The 25,255-nt window shown below is 41.7% G+C and overlaps 1 pseudogene; it reads right to left on the bottom strand.

Annotated features, from left to right (window-relative positions):
* LOC148029026 (heme oxygenase 3, chloroplastic pseudogene) overlaps positions 1 to 20,432 on the bottom strand; it is a 41,844-nt pseudogene extending 21,412 nt beyond the window's left edge.
* Between the last annotated feature and the right edge of the window lie 4,823 nt (positions 20,433 to 25,255).

A 25,255-nucleotide genomic window follows, 5' to 3' on the forward strand; every position in this document is an offset into this window, starting at 1 on the left:
GAATCTTAGGATCACTCTATCAGAGCTTATTTTAGAATCATAGTTGAATTCATTGATGCCAGGAGGCATATTTCATGGTGGATTCTGTAAACTTTGTTTACCGGGGCTCATACACAAAGTGGATTCTTTGTGTGAGAAGTCAATGTGGATGCCTATCCTTTTCGAGCATTTCGTTAATTTAGTGTATACGGGGGTGATTCCATAGCAGGTGATTCCACAAAATACATATTACATTAATAAACATTTATGAGTTTAGAGTGCGCACTTGTGATAAATTAAGGTTAGGATTGATTTCTAACCAGTTAATTTATTTATGTAGCTGAAGATTGCTAGGTATTTACTTTTGTCGGTTTAATTGTATTATTTTACTAACGATTGTGAATGCTTCAGTTGATGTGTAGAGATAGCAGCAGTGGCGGAGGAAAGCATTGGAGGATAGCGTGTATTCGAGTTATCACCTATATTTTGATGGGCCCATACCTTAGGCATGGTGCTGCCTGACTCCTTGGATGCCCACCCATTAGCTTTATTTCTATTTAGCACTAAACCAAACTCAAAAGCCAAAAGCATACTATTTTGTAATTTGGGCTATTATTTGAGCTTCAAGATGATTAATACATAAAATACATGCTTTGTGGAGTGCTCACACAAGGCATGAGGGGAGATTGCACCCAATTGGTCTCTTGTTCATGTCGTGCATGCTTTCTACCTTGAGTTTTGTGCAAAAAGTAGAGTTCTTTTGTTCTTGGGGACCTTCCGACGCTCACTACGCGTGCTTACGGCGTCCGATCTGTGCAGTAGTGGTATCAGAGCGAAGCTGAGATCGAGAGCTTCCAATCTCTACCCATCTTGCGCGAAGGCAGAGCTCCTGGAACGATCGAGCTCTACAGTCAGTTTCATCGTGAACGGTCGATACAGGTGGATTCCTGGCGGTCAAGAACCTCTATCTACAGCCTTTGATCGCGAAGGACCGGCCTGAGGAAGCGGAGGACCACGTCAATATCTCCTTCATCAAGTCGTTTTTCCAGAATACAGTAAGCTTTATCTCCATAGCCAAGAGTTAGCAAGGTACCTGTCAAACTATGTTAATACATATTCTCCACCTCCATCGAATCTCAAACATGAGATATAACAACCAAGTTCATTTTCAGCATGCTTCTTAAAGTCCTTAAAGACATCAAGCACCTCATCCTTGTGCTTCAAAATGTATAGCCATGTGTATCAGCTGAAATCATCAATGAAGGATATATAATATGTGGCACCACCAAAAGACACATTATGGGCAGGACCCCATACGTCCAAATGTATCAACTGCAAAGGCCGAGAACTATTTCTAACATGTCTCATGAATGGGAATCTCGCTTGTTTCCAAACTAACAAGTAGAGCATACATGTCCAAGATCAGTGTACTTGAACTTCGACAAGCCAAGTACAACCTCTTTCTGCTCATTTCAATTTTTTTACATTAACATGACCAATGAGTTTGTGCCAGATTTCTACATATCCCAAACTACTCCATTATCATTGGCAAACATGACTGCCTTCAATTTTGGGATAGATGCATCCAAGGTAAACATTCTGCCATCTTTGTTAACTTTGGCAATCAATTTACATCCATTGCCATATTCTTCAATAAAACAACCATCCCTATTGAATCTCACTTGCAGATTTGTTAGACTTTAAGCTCATCTATCTATCTTTAGTTATGACTGTACCCGACACTTAGGATGTCCAGCTGTACCACACTATGCGGACATTGAATAAGTCGGTGTTAGGACTTAGCTGTCTTTGGTGTGAATGGTCCTTTAGACCTTAGGTTGTACTATTCACCTTAGTTATGTGTGAGAATGGATAATGGAAGTGAGAGAGAGTACATTGCTCTACACTATTACTCCAACTCTCTATCTCTGTCTTTGACTTTGAACATGGTATCAGAGCACCCATGATTGGGCTCTGTGGAGTGAAGCATTCGGGAGTGAAGACACATGTTCTTGAAGTGAAGAGGACTGACTGCCATTGATTGTCATTGTCTATGCAACAAGGTATGCATTTTGGTCAGATGGAGTCTATGCTTCATGTTAGTGTTTGAGGCTTATGTGGGAGCTTTGGGGAGCACCCTTGAGCACATCCAAGTGCTCATCTTTATCATCATCATCAACATCAAACTGTCACTCACACCATTCACAGACTGATATAGAGCTTGCCTATGCTCTTTAAGAGGTTATTGAAAGCTTGGACATGTCAGTATTGGGTGAGGGACTCATGCTGAAAGGATTATTTGTAGGTCTGGAAATATTCACTGTCTATATACAGAGTACATACAGCATGTATGCATTTCAAACATGACATTGGAGCCTTCAAACATGTCCAAAACAATCACCTGAGCTTCTGTACATGCAAAGAAGACATATGTATTGAATGCCATGCTTATAAGCTGAAGTTTGGTGTGAAAAGAATTCAGATTTTTGAGTTCTTGACAGGATGAAAACTATCATTCACAGTCTTTAGCAAGTAGTCATCTATACTAGAAGATTACATGTTTTTTTTGTTGGTCTTGATGACATGTATGGCATTGGATATGTCAGCAAATTTTTTGAGGATTGACATGAGCATTGGATGCTCTTGGAAACTAAAATTTGGATTAGAAAAAAAATGCTTTGACACTCTATTGGATGGTCATGAAGTGTGAATGCATTGTCTGATATTGCTCTTGAAGATGGGACAACTTGGAAGCGGTCAGGCTGTGGAACCCCATATGCAAAGATATAACTCTGAACTAGTGTAAGTGATCTTGGGGCACATACCCTCTGTGTTGAGCTCAAAAAGAGCTACTGGTTACTATTATTTTTTAGCCTATAGACTGCTTGTCTATACATGAATAGGTTGCCCAAATACATGCTGGTTTTGCATTGAATGCAGTCTGTACATGCAGGCTACAATACCTAGGTGATTGCCAAGTGTCAAAAGGTATATGTACCGCTATTTTCAGGCTGGAATAACTGAATGTTTGAGCACATAGAGTGCTGAAAACTATCATAAAGTTGTAGGCTAAAACTGAATTGTTAAGAAGAATTGGTTTGCAGGTAGCCAGACAGGGTCTACAACATGGCAAATGCAGAAATGACAAACAATATTACCCAGATTGTGGGGGAGAAGTTGGACAGCCATAACTATGCCATCTGGAAGTTCAGAATGAAAAGCTTCATGATTTGTAAAGGATACTGGGAGTTGGTGACCGGAGTCGATCGACCTACAGCTGATCAGAGATGACTACATCAAGCTTGGATAGAAAGAGCTTGCAGGGTCTTGCACTGGTTGTCTCTATGTATATAAGATTCCATGGTAATGCAGATAATGAACTGCAACTCTCCTAAGGATGCTTGGGACATCCTGGTCAAATACTATAGCACAACCACAAGTGCCAGAAAGATACAGTTGAAGCAGAAGTTCAACAACATGGAGAGAAAGAGCAGATCCATACATGATTATGTCATGGAGATCAAGACCATTGCAGATCAACTAGCATCTATTGGTTCACAGGTTGAAGATGAAGACATGGTTGCTATGACTTTGAATGGTTTGGGGCCTAAGTATAAGTCTTTTGACGCTTTTGTGTCTGTGCCGGCTGAAATGCCTGATTTCAATGAGCTAGTTGCATTGCTTATCCATGAGGAGGTTAAACTTGGCTTGGCTACAAGGTCAAGCAGTTCTAAAAACAAGGATGCAATTTTTTATTCCAATCAAAGGGCCGTGGCAGCCATGGTAGAGGCTATGGGTCTAGCAAAGGATGTCAAGAATCGCGTGGTGGGGGGACTTGCTCAAGATGCTGCGCCGAACACACACAGAATGCACAAGGAGAAGCTCACTCAAGAGACAAGAGGAGAGATGGAGGCCAAAACGTTTTCTTGCTGATTTTTTCTTTTTCTTCCACACACTTTACAATGTACACAAAGTATAGATAAGATACAACATAAAAGAAAGTGGCCTACTAAGTCAAACAATGCATAACCAACTACACTAGTCGACTGGCGCTATAACTATGCCAGCTGTAAATAGGTGTAATAACCTAAATATAATAAGTAATGAGTCAGTGGCCATGTGAGAGTCATAATGACCACTGACGTGCTAAATATAGACGTGTGGACTCATCTAACTAGGCGGTCCATCATCAATGTCCACATGTGTTGAGCTTGTCATCTCAACACTCCCCCTCAAGCTCCACTGCATCTCTGCAACTCCAAGTAAGCTTCGAAACTTTTGAAGCTTCTCTGTACCCAATGCCTTCATGAAGATGTCAACTATCTGATCCTGTGTGCTGACATACACCAAGTCAATCTCACCTGCTAGTACCTTCTCTCTAACAAAGTGGTAGTGTACCTCAATATGTTTTGTCCTGGCATGGAACACAGGGTTCCTAGTCAACTGTATACTGCTCATGTTGTCACAATAAATGACAATTGGACCTTCCACCTGCACATCCAAATCAACCAATAACTTTTGCAGCCATACTACCTCACATGCTGCAACAACAGCACCTCTATACTCAGCCTCTGTACTCGACAAAGCAACTGTAGATTGCTTTTTGCTGCTCCAAGCAACTACTGCACTACCAAGAGAGAACATGTATCTGTTGGTAGATCTTCTATCAGACATACTACCAGCCCAATCTGCATCTGTGTATCCACACACCTGTACATCTGTACGTGCCTCATAGAAAAGTCCATAATGTAATGTGGACTTCACATATCTCAATATGCATCTGACTGCATCCAAATGTGGCTTTCTAGGTACTTGCATAAACTGACTCACAAGACCAACAACGTAGCTCAAGTCTGGCCTTGTAATGGTCATGCAGATCAAACTCCCCACTATCCTCCTGAACATAGTAGGATCTTCTATCTCATCCCCAATATCAGCACTCAACTTTACATTCTGCTCCAACGGGACTGAAAGTGGTTTGCATGCTGTCATACCATACTTAAACAACATATCCAAGCCATACTGTCTTTGGCACAGCCATATACCATCATCACATCTGATCACCTCAATGCCAAGGAAGTACCTTAGCTCACCTAAATCCTTCATCTCAAACTTATTCTTCAAAAATGCCTTGACTTCAGCAATCCCACTATCACTATCACCTGTAATAATCAAGTCATCCACATAGATGACTATGATGACCAAACCTGCATCTCCCTTTCTCACATAAAGTGAGTGATCAACATCAAAAACATAAAAGCCAATATTGACAAGATACTCTCTGATCTTGTCAGACCATGCTCTAGGTGCTTGCTTGAGCCCATAGAGTGCCTTCTTCAACCTGCACACATACGTGGGATGCTTTAAATCCTCATAACCTGCTGGCTGATCCATATACACTTCTTCCTACAAATCACCATGCAAGAAGGCATTCTTCACATCCATTTGTTGCAATCTCCAACCTTTGGTTGTTGCCAAAGCAATCACACATCTGACAGTTGCCATCCTATCAACTGGACTGAAGGTTTCATCATAATCTATGCCATATGTCTGGGCATAGCCTTTTGCAACCAGCCTAGCTTTGTATCTGCTAATAGAACCATCTGCATTGTGCTCAATCTTATAAACCCACTTACATCCAATAGCTTTCTTGCCCTTCGGCAATGATACTAGATCCCAAGTCTTATTGGCCTCGAATGCAGCCATCTCCTCATCCATTGTTGCATCCCAATGAGCATGACCAACAACCTCCTCAAAACATGTGGGCTCAACATCCTAAACTAGTTTCACCATATAAGCATAATGGTGAGCTGCATAACCTTCAAAACCAAATCTTTTAACATGGTATCTCACCCTGCTAGACCTGCGTACCACTGGATCACTCAATGGAGTCTTTGCATTAACGCGTGCTCTCTGCACACCTGGAGTCCTCACTGAAGGAATTTTGATTGAATCTTCTAAAATTTGAATTGAATTGCTTAGAACTATAGTTACCATTTTCTTGAAATTATTGTGGACGCTTGTCTCTTCCTCGAAACTTGTCTTCAATGTCATGAGCTAGAGAAATTGCATCTTCAAGAGTTGCAGGCTTGAACATATTGACTTCAGTGTAGTAATGCCCAAGTAATCCAGACATATATTTGCGCTTGTGAGTCGCTTCAGGTACGTCTTCAAGCATGCGTAATTGGAGTAAGGCATTCCAAAAGCGTTCGATGTACTGAGAAATAGGCTCATGATCTCTTTGCTGAAGAAGGTCCCATTGCTTTATGGCTTTTTCATGGAATTGTGGAGGAAGGAAATTCTGCATAAACTTGTTCTTGAAACTCTCCTAGGTAGTGGAACAATCTATGCTCTTACGAACCACGGTCCACCAAAGAGATGCTCTATCCACTAAATGATTAGTGACACACTTGATTTTATCTTTTTCAGCGTATATCTCTTCACGAAATTAATCATCAAACTGACTGATGAATGCAAGAACAGTTTTTCCATCTCGAGTGCCATTGAAAGTATGGAATTTGAAATTTCTCTTACTTATCTTTGTTTCTTTGCGGATGGATTGAGCTTCGAGAGTCGCATCGATGGTACGTCGGATAAGATCTTCGGATTGTGGTTCCTCTTTGTCGATAGTCGATCTTTGTAAATTGGCCAATTGAACTTGCAATGCTTGCCGGGCTCTTCGTTCTTCGTCCAACTGCATCATAATTAAATCCAACTTTTGTTCCACCGTAGGTTCAGGAAGATTGCCTTCAGCCATTAAATCATCCATATTTTGTTCCATCATCTTGCAAAATGTCAAAAGACCTCACACTCTCAAAATCCAATTAGCAGGATGATCGTAGCTCAAAATCGGGTGTACAAGGCTTATAGATTTTTTTTCGTTTGGCTTTCACGGTCTTCGTCTTTGGCAATTGCGGGATTTGAAATCTTTGTAAAATCTTTGTTTGTCCTTCTGTATGTGCTGAAACTGGTTCAACAAGTCTGCGTATGCGAATAGAGTCTTCCCGGGAACAACTTTGCAGTTCGGTGCTTTTGCGTAGAAACAGTCCTTATGGGAGTTTTGGGCACAAGTCAGTTCTGACTTCTGGTGACTTGACTAACTTGCAGAGTTGCAAACTTACGAAACTTGATCAAATTGGAAGATTTGTGTGACTGAAGACTTGGGTAACTTAGCTTATGGTTAGTCTGGCAGCAGCAAATGACGATTTTTAGGGGGGGCATTTTCTGACATCGAAAATCACGGATACATGCCGCCCTACCGCCGAATTAAAAAATTGATGGGCTAAGCTTTTAAAAAGCTTAGCCTTGAAGCTTTTAAGCTTTATAGAAGTTATGAAACTCATCTCTAAACTTCTGAGAAGATGACTTGGATAAGAGGATGCTGGAGTGGTCCTCTGCCGTTCAGGCCGGTCCTTCGCAATCAGAGGCTGTAAATAGAGGTTCTTGACCGCCAGGAATCCACCCGTATCGACCGTTCGCGATGAGACTGACCGTAGAGCTCGATCATTCCAGGAGCTCCACCTTTGCAGAAGATGGATAGAGATTGGAAGCTCTCGATCTCAGCTTCGCTCTGATACCACTAGTGCATAGATCGGATGTTGTATGCTCGCGTAGTGAATGCCAGAAGGTTCCCAAGGACAAAAGAACTCTACTTTTTGCACAAAACTCAAGGTAGAAAGCATGCACGACATAAACAAGAGACCAATTGGGTGCAATCTCCCCCCATGCCTTGTGTGAGCGCTCCACAAAGCATGTATTTTATATGTTAATCATCTTCAAGCTCAAATAATAGCCTAATTTACAAAATAGCACGCTTTTGGCTTTTGAGTTTGCTTTAGCACAAAATAGAAATCAAGCTAATGGGCGGGCGCCCAAAGAGTCAGGCATACCCAATACAATATCCAAATACAAATATCATAATCATGCGCCCATGCGCATACAAAATAATAAATAAATATCCAAGGCGCGACAAAATATAGGCACCATGCCTAAGGTATGCGCCCATCAAAATATAAGTGATAACTCGAATACATGCTATCCTCCAATGCTTTCCTCCGCCAGTGCTGCTATCTCTACACATTAATTGAAGCATTCACAATCGTTAGTAAAATAATACAATTAAACCAACAAAAGTGAATACCTAGCAGTCTTCAGCTACATAAATAAATCAACTGGTTAGAAATCAATCCTAACCTTAATTTATCACAAGTGCGCACTCTAAACTCAGAAACGTTTATTAATTTAATATGTATTTTGCGGAATCACCTGCTATGGAATCACCCATGTACACACTAAATTAATGAAACGCCCAAAAAGGATAGGCGTCCCCATCAACTTCTCGCACAAAGGATCCACTTTGTGTATGAGCCCTGGTCAACACAGTTTACGGAATCCACCGGAAAGCCTCACAGAATCCATTGTGGCACGGAATTCACTGTGAAATATGCCTCCTAGCATCACATCTAAATGTAATGCCCAGTAGGTTCAAAATTCTCAAATACATCTGAAGATGAAGCTCCAAATAATTGTCAAGCATGGGCAAACCAAGTGGCATCCACATCCGACCAAAGCATAAATACAAGAAGCCTAAATGTCAAGCAATGACAATAGGCATAAACCGGTCCAAAGCATGCCAACTGAAGCCAAATGACAATGAATGACAATCAAATTGGAGCCTAATCCAAGCTCAAAAGCATTCCAGAACCAAAAAGAAGCATTTTACAATCTCCAAATACATCAGTATGATCATTCAAATCTCCGGTAAGCACCCGGTATCCAAGAACCAATGCATACACCAAGTAAATAAGCTTCATCCCACTATATTACAGCAGCATATTTACTGTCAAATGAAGCTCAATTGGTATCCAAATATGCTCCAAATCAGTCCCAAAGCATAGACATAGCATCCCATAACATCTGGGCATCATCGAGCATCAATAGGCATCAAACGAGCAATGCCAAGAAGCATCAAACAGTAAATGTCAAGTACTACCCTATTTTGACAGTCCTAGGACTGTGTATACAGCAATGGTTGAAGAGAAAAGCACTCCAATCGATCACCAAGACCAAGAACTAATGCTGGGAGTCCAAAGATGATCGAGAAGGTTGCCAATAGTGCCCAGAAATCGGGGAAGGAGCTGGAAATGCCAGGAAGAGATCAACCTAGCCCCCTAAAAATGCACCACATTTTACACTGACTACTCCTAGGGACTGAGGGGTCTTTAGAAGTGTTCTGGAGCACTTGGCAACATTGAGGGGGCTTCAATGCAGCCCTACAAGGTGCCAATATAGAAGCTTGAGGAGGAGGCGGGAGATCAAAACATACCTTCAAATGAAGGTGCCATGGCTGCCATTGAAGCTCAGGTTGAAGCTCTTCAAATTTGAGCTGAAGATAATGTTGAGCAAGCTCCAATGCCTTTGCTATGATACCAGTTGTTGAAAGGGAAGTGGAACCCAGGAGGAAAAAGCTTGGCGGTGAGAGCTATTGCGGATGGAGGACAAGAGCAACAGAGAGAATGAAACTCAAAGTAGGAACTCCAACAACCACAATGTGTGTGGCAAGGCCTTCATTTATTCAAATTGTTAGTAAAAGAATAAAGAATAAGTGACTGTGATGGGTGCCCGACACCTGAAGTGTACAGTGGCAGGTACTGTCATTGTAGTAAAGTGTAGTAATACATGGGAAGTTGGGCGGAGGCACCTTTACCCCCAACAGAATTCATTTATCTTGTGCATAATAGTGAATGGGTTTCGCCTAAACATTCCAACAAGTAATGATGATTGCCTTCCAGAACCATCAACATGATTTCATTGAAGTGTATCTCGATGACTTTTGTGTCTATAGCCTTATCCGTGAGCATTGGTGACACCTAGAGCAATGTTTGGATAGATGCTGAGAGTATGGGATTTCTCTCAACCTCCACAAATGTGTCTTTGGCATATCATCAGGAAATCTTCTGGGCCACATTGTCTCTCCACAAGGGATAGCCATAGACCCAATGAACATTGAGAAGATTGCCACCTTAATAGCACCAACAAACCTGAAGCAATTGAGAGGATTTTTTGGCCATGTGGGCTATTACATAAGATTTATTGCACATTTTGCAACCAAGGAAGCCTTTTTGCATAAGCTCCTAAGGAAAGATGCGGATTTCCTTTGGATTGATGACTGCAAAGAAGCTTTCAATATCCTAAAACGCTGCCTCATCAGAGCACCCATCCTACAGCCTCCTGACTAGACAAAGGAGTTTCATGTGCACACAGATGCATTGGTTGAAGTGCTAGGTGTTGTCTTGTGCCAAAAGGGTTCTTCCAAGTTGCATCAACCAATATATTATGCAAGCCAAAAGGTCACTGATAGAGAACGGAACTATACAGTTACAGGGCTTGAGTGCTTAGCACTGGTGTTTGCATTGGAAAAGTTTCAACACTATCTTTTGTTGACACATTTCAAATTCTATGTGGACCATGAAGCCTTGTCCTTCCTGATGAACAAAGCAGATGTGAAAGCACGAATGATGCGATGGTTGCTCCTGTTCCAGGAGTTCGATTTTGAAGTGGTCAGTAAGCCTAGATGTTCCCATGTCCTAGTATATCATATGTCAGGGATCCCTCAAACTACAGAAGAGGAACACAATGATCTGGACCTCCTTGATGCTTCCTTATTTTTGGTTGAAACCATAACTCCCTGGTATGTAGACATAGCCAACCTCCTGGAAACTCAACAATATCCCCCTAGCATCTCGAGCCGTGAGAAGAAGAAGCTTCTGTTGGAATTAGCCCCCTACATCTTGCTAGTCGGTACTTTGTACAAGAAAGGCAAAGATGAAGTGTTACAAAGATGTGTTGCAAGAGACGAAATTGGCACAGTATTGAAAGCATGCCATGACGAGCCATATGTGGACACTTCACAGAAGAAGCAACAACCAGAAAGGCTCTGCTCGCAAGATACTGGTGGCCGACCCTCCATTAGGATGCCTATGACTATTACAAGCGATGTGATGCTTGTCAGCAAATGGGAAAGCCTACCAAATCTAGTGCCATGCCCTTGCAACCCGTTCTTCCCCTAAAGCTGTTCAAGAAGTGGGGTCGATGGGGTTTTGTGGGTCCCATTGATCCGCCCACTAGACGGAAGTAGAACATATACATCATGGTATGTATAGATTATGTCACCAAGTGGTGTAAAGCTAAAGCTTTGAAGCGGAACAATGGAATTAGCATGGTATGGTTCATATATGAGAATATCATCACCTATTTTGGCAGTCCTCTAGAGTTGGTAAGTGATAGAGGTACTCATTTCCTTAATAAAATCATGGAACAATTGACAGAACTATATAAGATCCACCATCGCAAGTCCACCCCCTATTACCCCAGAGCCAATGGCCAAGTTGAAGTCACCAATCGCATCCTCTGCTTGATCTTGAAAAGGACAATTGCCGCACATCATCGTGATTGGGATGATTGATTTACAGAGGCCCTCTGAGCATACATAACCCTATTACAAGGGTGCTATAGGATAGACCCCTTTCCAGTTGGTGGTATGTCATAGAAGTCCTCTTCCCTGTTGAGTTGGAGTTTTCCTCTTTGCGAGTGGCAGTCAAAGAAAACCTTAGAGATTATGAGTCTCTCCAGTGCCGCCTATTGCATTTGGAATGTTTGGATGAGATTTGGCCAATCTCCCTACAGTGCATGGAAACCACTCAAGCGCAAGGCAAGGCCTATCATGATAGTTTCATCAAGCACAAGTAGTTCAAAGAAGGTGATATTGTCCTGGTCTATGATTCCCAATTTGGCAAGTTTACTAGCAAGCTTCAATAATGCTCGATGGGTCCCTACAAGGTACTTACTATCAATCCTAATGGTTGTGTCCAAGTGAAAGCTGTCAATGCTTTTGAGGATCTCTTTCTGATCAATGGCTATCACCTGAAGAAGTACTTCCCTCTCTGGGGATCTTGACAATCACAATCGACCCACCCTTTCCCTTTGGCATTGCACTGTCCTTCTTTTCGTGCTTCTGATAGCCCTTATGATCTTCCTCATACAGTAGTCCCATTCTGCTAACTCCTCCCAGACACCTCCCATTCTTACTCTATTCTCCTCTCATATAATCCAACAGTGGTGATGTGGATGGTCCTGACAAATGGTATTTCCACCATTCTCTTTATTCATGGAAAAAAAAAAACATAAACACAAACAAAAAGGTATATCAATTATGGGAGCAAAGGACTTATGTCCCTGTCATGCCGATCTATTCTTCGAGAAAAGGTGGAAACACTCGGGGGAGTAGAAAAGAAGAAAAGAAAAGAAAAAAAAACAAACAAACAAACTGCTATGGGAGAAAAGGAAGCAATTCCCTGTCATAGCAGGCCTTGTTCCAAGAAAAGGTGGTAACCACCCTTGGGTGGGAAACTGGCTGTGGAAAATGTGGTAACACCCCATAGTTTAGGATAGCTGACTCACCAGTAGAACTTCTTTAGATACCATTTCAAGCCACCTCCCTTGATGCGCTATCCCTGCAACTTCATCAATCCGTTTGATCCTCTTTAAGAGACGATCTTTCATACAACCCAATCAAAGTACTAGACATGTTGGGTGCCTCCCTGGGTACACCTTATCTTCAACACCATGATGACAATAATAGTCAAAGAGATCTTCATGGATAACCCCTTGAGCGATACGAGCTTTCATTCTAATCGGATAGGGATGTGAGTATGGTTTGCCCTTTATATCTATCAAATGAGTGCGCAATAGGGGGTGGGTCGAGTGACCAATCATTTCCCTTCAATTCAACTAAGAGGTGTGAGTGGGAATGGAGTGTTGCACGCATGGGTTGGGCCTCTCAATGCAAAATCATGATTTGTTCCTGTGCACTGCACTATAAGGCTCCCTAGCCTTTCTTCTTGCACCGTATGCCAGCAGAGGGCGAGATGCACAGTTGCACCATCAAATGTGCACAAGGCATACAACCTTTGCACAAGTGATTGTGAGGTTTACATCAATGGATGTAAGGAACGAGTTGCCCTCCTGTATTCTCAAATAGAGTGTGCGATAGAGGGGCGACAGAGTGTGACTGGTGTTTCTTAATACAATCATTGAGAGGTGAGGTTTGAGGGACGTTATGACATTGGAGTCATGTACATTCTCATTTCCCTATGCACCCACGGGATGGGTCTCTGCCACCATCACAAGCCACATCACCTTGTTCTGTATACTACATGATAAGGCTCCATGGCCTTCCTTCTTGCACCGTATGCTGACATCAAGTGGAATGCACAAATGCACCATCAATTGTGCACACTAGCATACTCCCTCCAAAGCATTTTCCCCTTTTTCAATTCTAAACCGGTTGTGAGTTATGGGATTTCATGCTTATTTGTTGAATGATGTGCGTCATGGGGTGAGCAACTGTTCTATCATCCTCGTGCGTGCCCATGAGCTAAGAGTTCTATTCTTTGTCATCAACACTTGAATTGAGGGACTCTACCGACAAAGCTATCTCCTTGGGTGTTGTTGTATAGTCTCGACCATGTTGAGCATGTTCTATGGCAAGCCCTAGTACCTCCTATCGATGTCTCCAATCTTCCTACATTAACAACGATGGTTCCCTTCCACCATCTATGAAATGGGCCAAGTGTTCCTAACCCTACCTTTATGTTTGCAAGTGCATGATCGGAAAGAGTGTCTTTGCCAGAGGCTAGCTTTGTGGTTGCCTTATTCATCTGGTCTTTGGATTGCATCAATTCTTCATAGAAAGAAGAATATAACTGTTGAGCACAAGCTGTCACTGAGAGTTCAATAGAACTTTGGATGTCTTTGCAAAGGAAAGGAATGGCATCCCCTATCACTAAGCGATTCAGCGAAGGAATTGATATATCCAAAGAACCCTCAAGATGTGCCCTGAATAAGTTGTTACATGTGAGGTAGGCAGGGAGTTCACTTCCAAAGGTAGCAGGAACTGACATTGTAGGAATGACTGGTGGAATTGTCTCTGCTACACGCTTCAAGCGCTTTCACTGAATGACCAATGGAGGGGAGGAGTCAGTATCCTCTATGTCAATGGGTTCTAAATCTTCTGAAGGTGGAGGGGGAGGGACTGGATCAAATGGAGGAGGATGAAAAACATCCTTCTTAAGGCATGAATATGTCAGAAAAGCATATAAATATGAACCAAAGGCTACATTAGTAACATTCCCTCTAGTCACCTTTTTAAGGAGGGTCTTCTTCTGATATATCTTCATCTTCATCCTCTAAGTCTTTTTCTTCCTGCTTGTCTTCAAGTAGAGGGTTCATATCTAAGTCATCAAGCTCATAAGTTGAAGATTCTCTTCATTTGAAGAGCTTGATTCTTTTCTCGGCTATGGGTATTTTATCATGGTCCCATCCATTTCAACCAAAGAGTAAGTAGCATTATTATGTACTACTTTTACAACATATGGTCCAAACCATCGCTTGGCTAACATTTATGAGCACTATATTGATTGTCCAGGCTACTATCATAGACAAGTACCCAATCATTCTCTTGAATACTCTTGGACGGAGTCGATGATGCTTGTCAAACCTCTTTTTATTCTTTAATCTTGTTGTTTTCAACCTTTCAATGGCTGTCTTGACATCTTCTGGTCTTTTTTCAAGTTGCCTTATGTGTAGAGTCAACAATTCTTCTCTATTCATACCTTCATCCCAAGGTAAGATACTCCATGTGACAATGGATTCCTCAATAGGCATGATAGGTGGCTGTCCATATATTAGTTCAGCTGGCATATAACCTATTACTACACTATGGGTAGTTCTATCAGCCCATAATGCAAATGGTAGCATTCTAGGCCATTCCCTCATCTTTTCTTTGCAAAATTTTGCTAAAGCTTTAAGAATTGGTTGATGACCTCTTTCACTCTTACCATTGCCTTTAGGGTTGTAGGCTGAAGTAAGAGATAATTTAATTCCCAATTGAGCAAAGAAATGGCGAGCCTCATCAGCATCCAATTCTCCTCTATCAGCAGTTACTTTGGCAACACATCCATACCTGCAAAATACTTCTTCAAGTAAAAATCTACAAACAGCTTGAGTAGACTTTGTTGTCAAGGCTTTTCCTTCCACTTGATTTGTGAGATCTTCTCTAGCAAGTACTAGATATCTTATGTTCCAAATTCCTGTAGGCATGGTTACTAAATCAATAACCCATCTATAGTGAATGGATAAAGGATAGGTAGGCTGAAGCCCATCTCTATGCTGAACCATAGAGTACATTTGACAAACATGACAAGACTCAACAAAATGCTCAATGTCTTTATACATGTTTTGCCACCAAAATTTCTCTTTTATTTTGGCAAAAGTGCCCCATATGCCTCTATGACCAGCCATTAGGCTTTCATGAAATTCTTGCATGACCTGTCTTTGAGTCTTTTTGTCTCCTAAGGCACGAACAGGCGCCCTTCCTTTCTTTTTCGCATGCCTCCAAAGGTAACCATCTTTAAGGAAAAAGCTATAAGCTTTTCTCTTAATTCTCTTGAACTCTTCATTGGACCAATCTTCCTTCTTTGTCATAGTGCTCAAAAATTGGCCAATTTTTAGCCAATCATCTGCATAATATTCCTCTTTAAAGTGTGAACAAACCATAATAAAACATTGAGCATGCTGTCTACTAGCTGCCCACTGTCCTTCTTTGGTTGTTTCATCCTTCCTTGTTGATGTAAAATTTGTTCTAGCAGCTAAACCTGTTGTACTTGCTATAATTATTGTTGTACCTGCATTTTTGACTGTTGAATCGTCATTAGATTCAGCTATGCTTGCTGTTTTCAGATTTGTACCTGCATTTACAGCATCATTTATAGACTCTGATTCTTCTTCATCCATCATTCCTTCTTCATCCTTATATCTGGCACGCGAAAGCATGTAAATTGGTCATAGCCTGAATATAAATCTCCCATGGAATAGATTGCTCTACATGCAAAAGCTTCAGCAAATTCATCAACAATTGGCCCTGATCCAACATTTCTAATAGTGACTTTATTGACAGGTTGTAAATCTTGAATGAATCGCAAAGATCCATTCTTCTTAGGCATAATAAATCATCGGTTGGAATATGGAGCTGAGGATGGCTCCAATATTCGCATTTTTATCTTTTCATTTATAAGTTCCAATAACTTAGGCAAATGAGCCCTTGGTACCGGAATTGGTTTAAGATTCCAAGGAACATGTGGGACCGTAAAAAGCACCATTGGTGCCACAATGCTTGGATCCACACAGCCAATTTCATGTGGCTGAAATGAAAAAGCTTTGCCATGATGCTTTAACATCTGCATGAAGATTTGCTTTTCAGCTGGCAAGAGGAAAGATTCTTCACCAATTTTCAGCTTTTGTAGACTTTCTGCTATAAATTGGTGACCAATATCTTTAGGATCTTGAAGACTTGGCTGTTTGGATACCCTTTCTGCCAGTCCTTCGCCTTCAGGTGGTAGAGGAGTAGCCACCGGCTTGACCTTTTTATCAACTCTTTTATACTTTGTTTCTACTCTTACTTCATCCTTGTTTGGCTGTCCAAAAGCTTCATAATCTGCAAATTCTTGAATTATATCATACATATCCAATGTACATACCTGTATGGACTGATTTTCAGCTTGATTTTTTGCATGAACGGCTATATAAATTTCAGCCATTGTATCATTATAATTCAGCCCATAAAATAGCCCTAAATTTTCTTCATCTTTAGGTAAAACATCAATTTGCTTCAGCTCTTGTTCCATATGACACAAATACTTTCTTTCAGCCTTATTCATGGCTAAAAACTGTTTATAACAGCCCACACTATTGGCTATAAAAATCTGCAAGTCAGCTTTTGGTCTTGCCTCCTTTTTATGTGGAGGCAATTTTTTATGACATGATGCATTGCCATAGCCTCCACTTATATCAGCGCTACCCGAAAACCCTTAAATTCTCGGGCATTAGGAGGAATAGGATGATCTCTCAATCGATCCCTATTCCGATGGTGATTTACACAGACGGGGTCAGGAATTGGACAACTTTGTCATTATCCTTACTTCTTATCCGAGCATATGATGAACCATCATCAAGGGCCTTTATCTCTAAATGAGTCTTGGAAATAAATGGTTGTCCAAGAATGATAGGATAGCTGCAGGAATCTTGAACAAAGAAATGAAATTCATCTTTTACATTACCAATAATAACTTGTACATAAGGACATGCTGCATAAAGATCGCCAGAAGAGTTATTGGCTGCCTTCATGCGCCATCCTGGGTCCACATCAATGGGCCATCCGCCATTCTCATAGAGACTTCTTGACATAATATTAATCTCTGAACCATGGTCTATAAGGGCAATGCATGGAGTCTCTTTTTCACAGATTTTAACAATGATTTCAATAGTCGCCCTTGCCAAATGGGTACGGGAGTAGTGACTACTAGGAATAAAGTGAGCATCACTTTCTTCTTGCATGTTGTGAAGATGGGCTTCTTTCTTAAGCATGGGCTGCACTTTAGATTGAGAAGACCCCACCATAATGGCTTCTTTAGTTTCTGCTTCATAAATGTATTCATCTTTGTCTTCTATGGTTGCAATCAATTCTTTGATTGCCTCCAATCCAATCCCTTGAGTTTTCAGCTTCTCTTCATCCTGCAAATACACATGAAGTGCTTGCAAAAAAGCATGCACAGATTCTTCAGTTTTCTCACCAACATATTGTCTTTTTTGTTTAATTACATCAATTATTACATCATGAAATCCTTGTTTTGCAATTTCGAGAATTTCACCTAATGTAAATTCAATTCTACTTCCAAGAATCCTTTCTTCTAGGATCCGTTTAAGATCCGTTGTGGTCTCTATGTCTGACTGCAACTTGTAACTGGGATGTTTGCTTTTTCTTTTTCCTTTTATCTTCTTTGCTTGAGGGGCATCTCCCATATCAAGCTCTGGCGGTGGAGGATTTTCAGCAGCCTTCTGTTGGTCTGGTTTACTTCTTGTTATGCGTTTAGTTGGCCCTGAAGAAGAAGGACCGGCAACATCTTCATCTCTTCTTCTCTTTTCTTCTATCATGGCTTCATGATTATTAATTTCAGCTAATTGGGCAAAAGCTGAAAATGAATCAACAGGCTCGGTCCAACCGGTTCTTCCTTGGATACATTGATTGGCAGTGGTTAAATCATCTTTAGTTGCATTGCCTTGCTCCATGCGGTCCAAGGCCTGCATCCACACTTTAGATTTCGCATTAGTTTTACATGCTTTAACAATTTCATTAGTTGGCTCAATTTGCAGCCCATAGGTTGCTGCATCAACATCTGCATAGGCTTTTCTTGTTGCCAAATCCTCCAATCTTTTCTTCATGCCACCATTGCTAAAGTTTGGCTCAAGAGGAAGCCTTGTTTCGGTTGCATGAATTTTACCATCCTTCCAAAAGACTAATTTTTGTGCTTCAGCTTCACGGAATGCACCGCACTCCCTCTTGTCATGCTGTAGGCTATCATACCAGATACAACGTCTTTTGAAGCCTTCTCGTACAAGTCTTTGGGCAGTTCATCGTCCCCTTTCTTCCACTTTAATATCAAGCCTTTCCACTTTAGAATTAATCTCTGTTAGATTAAGATGGAGATCCTGCATGCTTTTAATTAGCTAGTCCATGACATCCTTCTTTGGAGATGAAACAACATAATTTCTTGGTTGCTCGGCCATAGAGACAGGAGGTCGAGGAACTGGAACAGGCTCCTTCATGGATTCAATTGATGCAGGGGTTGATCCCCATCTTAGGCGCAACCGCTCTCTTCGAGCAATCATATTAACTGCTTCAGTGACATCACTGCAAGCAGTCTTCAATCCCGTCTTAGAGCTAGGGTCTTCAAGTTGATCAGTTAGCTTCTCTTGAAGAGAAGAATCTGCAGCTTTTAGAAATAATTCAATCTTTTGGCTTTCCATACCTTTTGATCGTCAGGATCTAGTTGAGCAAATTCGCTTTCAAATTCTCGATGAAGAGCAGTGTCGGTTAGACCCTTATTGGGCCTTTCGACCCATTCAGTGAAAACTTTCTTTGTCATAAGGCCAGAATCTTCAAGAAAAAATTCTTCTCGAAGAGCCTTCTTGAACACGGACCATCCCGTGTCTTTTTGGAAAAGACCATGAATTCGGTCCTGGAGACCATGCACAGCCAGATGGGCAAAATAACGGCTCCAGGCATGTTGAGGAACTCCAAAGAAGACCACCTTGTCAGTATAGAGGTGGATAAACGAGGACACATTTTGCCCATTAAATTGCTTGATGAGCTCTTACCCAACTGCTTCCAAAGCTTTAATGGCAACAGCATCAATCCGCTCTTCTTCTTGTCTCCGTTGTTGTTGCAATTGTAACTGTTGCTGAAATTGCAATTGTTGTTGTTGGCTTTCTTCATCAGATGAACCAACTATTGCAAAGAATCTCCTCCCGAACTTGATGACTCTCCCATTGGACTTCTTCTTCCCGCAGCGGACCTTCACGTTGGGTTCACCATTGTCGTCGTGTTAAGGGTTGAAGGTCTACCACCGAGGCTTAGTGCAGAAGAGGAGAATGGGATTCAAAGTTCAGGAAAGGGAAAAATATTGGATTTTAACAAGATCTGGGTTTTAGAAATGATTTAGATGTGGAAGAAGAATTCAAGCTTTTTCTCTATGTATTTAGCATACATGAATGGAATAAATAACTCTATCTCGATTTCATCAAATGCCTTTGGATACATACTCCATAACATCAAGGATATACTCAGATTCTTAATCCAAATATGAATATCAAATGCAAGCACTAATTGCTTTTACCTCAAGTTCATAGATGGATTTCAACTCTAGGAAACAAGTATTATGTTGGTAGACTTCAAATACATTCAAGATTTGGGCCAAACATGAAATGCATTGAAGGAACATAATTTTAACTTCAGCCCTGTTTTAAAACAAAAAATTCCAGCCCATAATCAAGCTCAAAAAGAGTGCATAAACTCATGAATAAGCTCCTCTAATCATTAATGAGTAAGATCTTGATGAAAAGAGGTCATTTTCTTGTACTACAACCACATAAATCTCTTGTTTGCTCATAAAAATGGACAAGAACAGTGGGCTACCCTGTTTATGACTGGTTATTTTAGCCCATAACAGCCCATACATCTTCAAAATCCTCACCCTTTTCTTGCCCCAAAGTCACTCAAGTACTTGGGTACAAGTCGGGCTTCATTGGACCATGAATAAGGTAGACAAAATGAGAGAAGACGTACATAAGAGTAGGTTGAATACTTTTCTCTCAGATTTTCCCCTTTTATAGACTGTCATACCATGCATTTTTGTCAGACCAAATGGATAGATAAGTGGAGCTCTCACCATGTTTGCATCTTCATCTCCAGGTCCTGTTGATCTCCAGTTTGCATGCTCCAAAGCATGCACCATAGCTCCAGCACTTCTCCAGTTGCAGTCAGGCTGTGCAGCCCGCATTTTGCGCCGAAAAATGCAGGCTTCTCCCTGCTTAGGCCCAAGTCACTTTTTGACATACTTAGGTCACTTGCTAGTCACATTAGTCTATTATTTCAGGTCCCCCGTGAACCTAGTGGACTTTTGGCAATTTTCTTGAGTTCTAACCATATTTTTGCACTTGAATCAATGTGATTTATCATGCACACTATTAATTACTTCCAGCTGACCAAGTTGTAGGTTCCCATAGACTTATTTTTCATCAATTTTCATGGTACAACTAAGAATTATATGCTAAATACAAAAGAACTTATGTAACTAAGTTGGTTATTGAGTAACAATGAGTGAATTTTGAATGCAAATTCCTCATATAACTCCCAGTGAAGTTCTTCTGTGTTCATAAGAATCCCATGATTTATATTATGAACAATAAACTCTTTGACAGCGGGTGGCTAGCCGACGAGGAGGCGGGGGGTGGAAACGAAGGCCAGGGGGCGGTGGACAAAGGCTAGGGGGTGGCAGATGACTAGGGGCAGGGCGGCGAAGGGGTGGAGGGCTGCACGTAGGGAGGAGGGAGGCGAAAGGGAGAAGGATCGGTGGAGAAGAATGGAGGGAAAACGAAGGAGAAGGGGAAGAGGAAGGGAGGAGGAGGAGGAGAGGAGGAGGAGATGGGGAGTGGGAAAGAGAAGGTGACAGGAAGGAGGAGGAGGAATGGAGATGGCGAGGGAAGGGAAGGAGGGAAGAACAGGAGCAAGGAGAGAGGGGAGAGAGAGGGAAGGGTCGAGGAGAGAGAAAGAGAGGGAGAGAGAAGAAAGAGGAAGGAGAGGAGGAAAATCATTGGGTGGGAGGGGTTTGGTTTTTTTAAAAAAATTGGCCTTTAGAAAAATAAAAAAAAACATTGAAGATAAATAAGGAGAAAAACAAGGAAGCCCCCCCTCGTCCCACGCAGAAGCGCGGGGAATGTGAAAAAATTTGCAGTGGTGGGAAGCAATGGGGGTTGAAACAATGGCACAGGTGTGGGATGACGTGACGCACGCGATGTTAGGATTAAAATTGAAAAAAAACAAGTGGTCACACGTGATGTGAGGCACGACAAGCACAAATTGAATGGAAAAATTCATAAAACCCAAATCGTGTGATGGAACAAAATGCTATAAAAAGGAAAACTGTGTTGAAAGTTGAGGAAAGACAATGGAAAAGTGCAATGGGGTGTTCGAGAACAATTCAGGGCATTCACATGGGAAAAACGCAAAAATCGGGCCCAAAAACACATACAAAAATTAATATCAAAAAAATCCATTGGCCGAAACAAAATGCAAGAAAAGGGAAAAATGAGTGAAAAGTCATGTCAAACAGGTCTATCATGTCACAACACAATTTCGATGAAGATAAGACCCCTTCACATGGAAAAAACCAAAAAATTACCCTCGAAACGGGATGCGAAAATTAGTATAAGAATATCCGAGCACCAGAACGAAGGGCACTAAAAAGGAAGAATTTTCAGACAACAGTGTTTCACAGGATTGTCCATTGCATTTTAGATAAAAAGGACAACCATTTATCCTCCATTAAGCTTGTTGCATCCCGATGTTGATGGCTACTCCTACTTATCCTTAGGTGTCAGCTCTAGGAATTGAGCCTAGTGAGTTGTGGTTTGCTTGTCTTTGGGGGCATTATAATGAAGGAGACCTATCTAATCTAACTAAAAGAGAGAGAGAGAATGAAGAAGACTGTAGAAGAGAGAGAAGAAGAGATTAGAGGAGAGAGAAATCCTAAGAGAAGAGAGAGAAAGACATGAAAAGAGAGAGAAAGAGGAGGGAAGCCATGAAAGCTGAAAGGAAGGAGAAAAGAGACTTGATTATTGATAAAACTAATGCCCTAATTGGGTCTCTCAATACCTTATATACCCTATCAGTATAACTAGGTATTCCCATTCTAACCCATGTCCTACTCGTCTATCCCCAATCTTTTACATTCCATCCCAACCTCGAAGGTTTTTGCCCTCAAAAACAAAAGAGGCCTTATGGCTCACAGTGAAAAGGGGGGGGAGTGGTTTGCAGAGTACTACTTTGCTCAGCATTACAAAGGAGAATATAGGTATGGGAAAGTACAATCTCATGTGGAATTGGGGCATAGAATTGTGTATATGATGTATATAACATGTGCAAGTTGATAGCATATGAGTTTGGCCTCCAATTATTGACAATTAGGGGTTGACAAACAGTGGACAGCATGTTGTCCAAAACAGGCCTGCTGGAGAAAACTGGTCATAACTTCCTATAGGCAGCTCCGATTGAGGCGTGTGACATGTCAAACGAAGCTCATGAAGCGTACTTTCAATACATATAGGTGACACTTGACTGTCATTAATGCAGGGTAAAAACTGTTCTAAAATAGTATAATGTCTATAAGTTGTATGCATTTCAGACTGGGGCAAATTTAGCTACTGCTCAATCAGAATTGCATCCTTGAAGTAGGGAAAGAACTGCATTGGTGAAATGCTGATCAGGATAGGGCTTTTCCAAGACCATTTTGTTCCTCGGGATCAAACGGATAACCTGCATAATAAGCATCAAGAGCACAAGGGTCATCCATACAAGCATGGATCACCATACTACCACCAGGATCTAAAGGATAATTGTGATCCAATGCATCAGCTATATCATAGAAGTAATTCATGGTGTCACCGTCAAGCACTGATGGTGGCACAAGATCCTTACCGACCCATATGGTAGCATGCATTGACTTGTCCATAAACTCATTGGGAACCACTAGGTCAAATACAGCATTCACTGCATCAATCCCTAGGCATTTCATGTCCATGAGCTTCACTTGCGTGGCTACTACTGGGCATTCAAAGTTAAGGGCCTTAGGCTAATGGGGCATCTACTCATGAGCCTACAGTAGTGAGATGCTCTCATCATGGCATCATTCTTGAGAAGTATCATGTGGCTCATAAGGATGCGCATGTTGCTTATAGTAATGATCAAGTGGCTAATGATATCGAGCACTCCATTGCTGATAATGATGTTGCTCCCCATGTACATACTCACATAATTTTGCATGATGTTGTCCATGTACATAATGCTATCTAGATGGTTGTCCATGTATGTGACCAAAATGTAGTTCATAAGAACATATATAGTCATTAGATGCATACTGCTCAAAATATTCACACTCATCATATGCATGTTGACCATAAGTAGGCACATGCACTTGCCTTTGCACATTGAACCCATGCCAATGGTCATGGTACTCATAATGTCCATGAGAATGCCCATCCATGCCTTTGCTGACCAAAATGTGCATGGATGCCATGCTGCCCATGTATTACATGTGGGGAAAACTAATTATTAGGGCCTTGCTGCCCAAAATTTCCATGCTGCCCATGCAATACATGCAAACCAAACTGAACATTGTGTCCTTGCTGCCCAAAACTGCCATGAGCATGCTGCCCATGTGCACCCTGCATACTGTGCTACCCAAAATTGGCATTTTGCCCTTGCATATAGCTTCCATTATGGGGGAGCTGTTGTCCCAAGGATGGGCTAGAAGGGTTCGTCACGGGTGATGGGGGAATGGGTTCATCATGTCGCATAGAGGGCTCACCTAGCTCATAGGTGCTATGGGGAAAGCCATGGGTACCACCAAAACCTTGTCGGCTACGCCCGGTCTCCAAGGTAGGAGGGGGGTTGGCCTCACGGGGAGGGACATGCTCCTTGGGCTAAGCTGAGGAGGGTGCAATTTGGCGGGGATGATGGTGCCCATGTGCTTGATGAGTAAGTCCATCTTGGCCATCATCTCGGAATGATACTGATCTTGGCAGGTTTCGATCTCCCTATGGCGTTGTTCCAACTCTTGATACCGGTCATTTCTTTCACGTTGTCGACCAAACTATCCTATCTTTGCCTTCACCTTGTCCTCAGAAAGCCTGGATGAGAGATTAAACTTAGTGATGAGTTTGTGGCAGCAGAATTGTGCATGGTTAGCGAGCAATTACAAGAACTCTGAAATGGTTACTGATGAATTCTAAAATGGTCACCACAAAATGGCAGGTCAAACCGATTAATGTGCTGCTAGATCAAAAGTTTTTGTTGTCCCATCTAGGGCCTTAGTATAAACATGAGTGTTTACATTCAGCACCTACAGAATAAAGCTCTGCTTGTAAGGCACGAGAAGAAAGAGACTATGCATCTGCAGGAGCAGAATTGGATTTGAGGCTCCATCTGTAGCATTGAGTTTCATACAATTTGTACCACTGTAACTGTTTGTGAAAGGTGACTACATGGTTTGCTTACCATTGCAGGTTGCAGAGATCGTTGCTGGGTGCTGATGTTAATGGCACAGTGGTGCTTGTGCCTATTTTTACTTTGGCACCTCTAGATCTTGTACCAGATCTTCCCACTTTGTGTTAGTGGTCAAAGGTGTAGAATGCAAATCCAAAGGAGAGGGTAAAAAAACACCCAAACGCTGCTAAGCAGGATTTGCAAGTATTCCAACGATGTAAACCAAATTCCTTTGGATCATGTGAACTGTGCTCAAATTCTTTCTTCCTTCCACTACCTTTGACTTTGCTTTACTACCAAAGACTGTTGCTAGGAAGCCATGGATAGTAATGAAGGTGTGTGTGTCCTAATTGTGTTTAAGGGGGTTGTAGAGACTGAGGCATCAAAGCTGCTAGAGGGGATTTTCATCCAAAAGAACAGGCTCAGCGACCTTTTGTTGACAGGCCCTTTGATGTGCAACTTGCAGAGTTTGCCAAGATCTTCATGCGAAGGGGAGAACACAGACATAGAGAGAGAGAGAGAGAGAGGGAGGGAGAGATCCTTCACATCCAAGAATCCTTC

This window comes from Lygodium microphyllum, chromosome 11 (assembly GCF_053477565.2).
Source record: "Lygodium microphyllum isolate KBCC chromosome 11, Lygodium_microphyllum_v1.1.10, whole genome shotgun sequence".
NCBI lineage: Eukaryota > Viridiplantae > Streptophyta > Polypodiopsida > Schizaeales > Lygodiaceae > Lygodium > Lygodium microphyllum.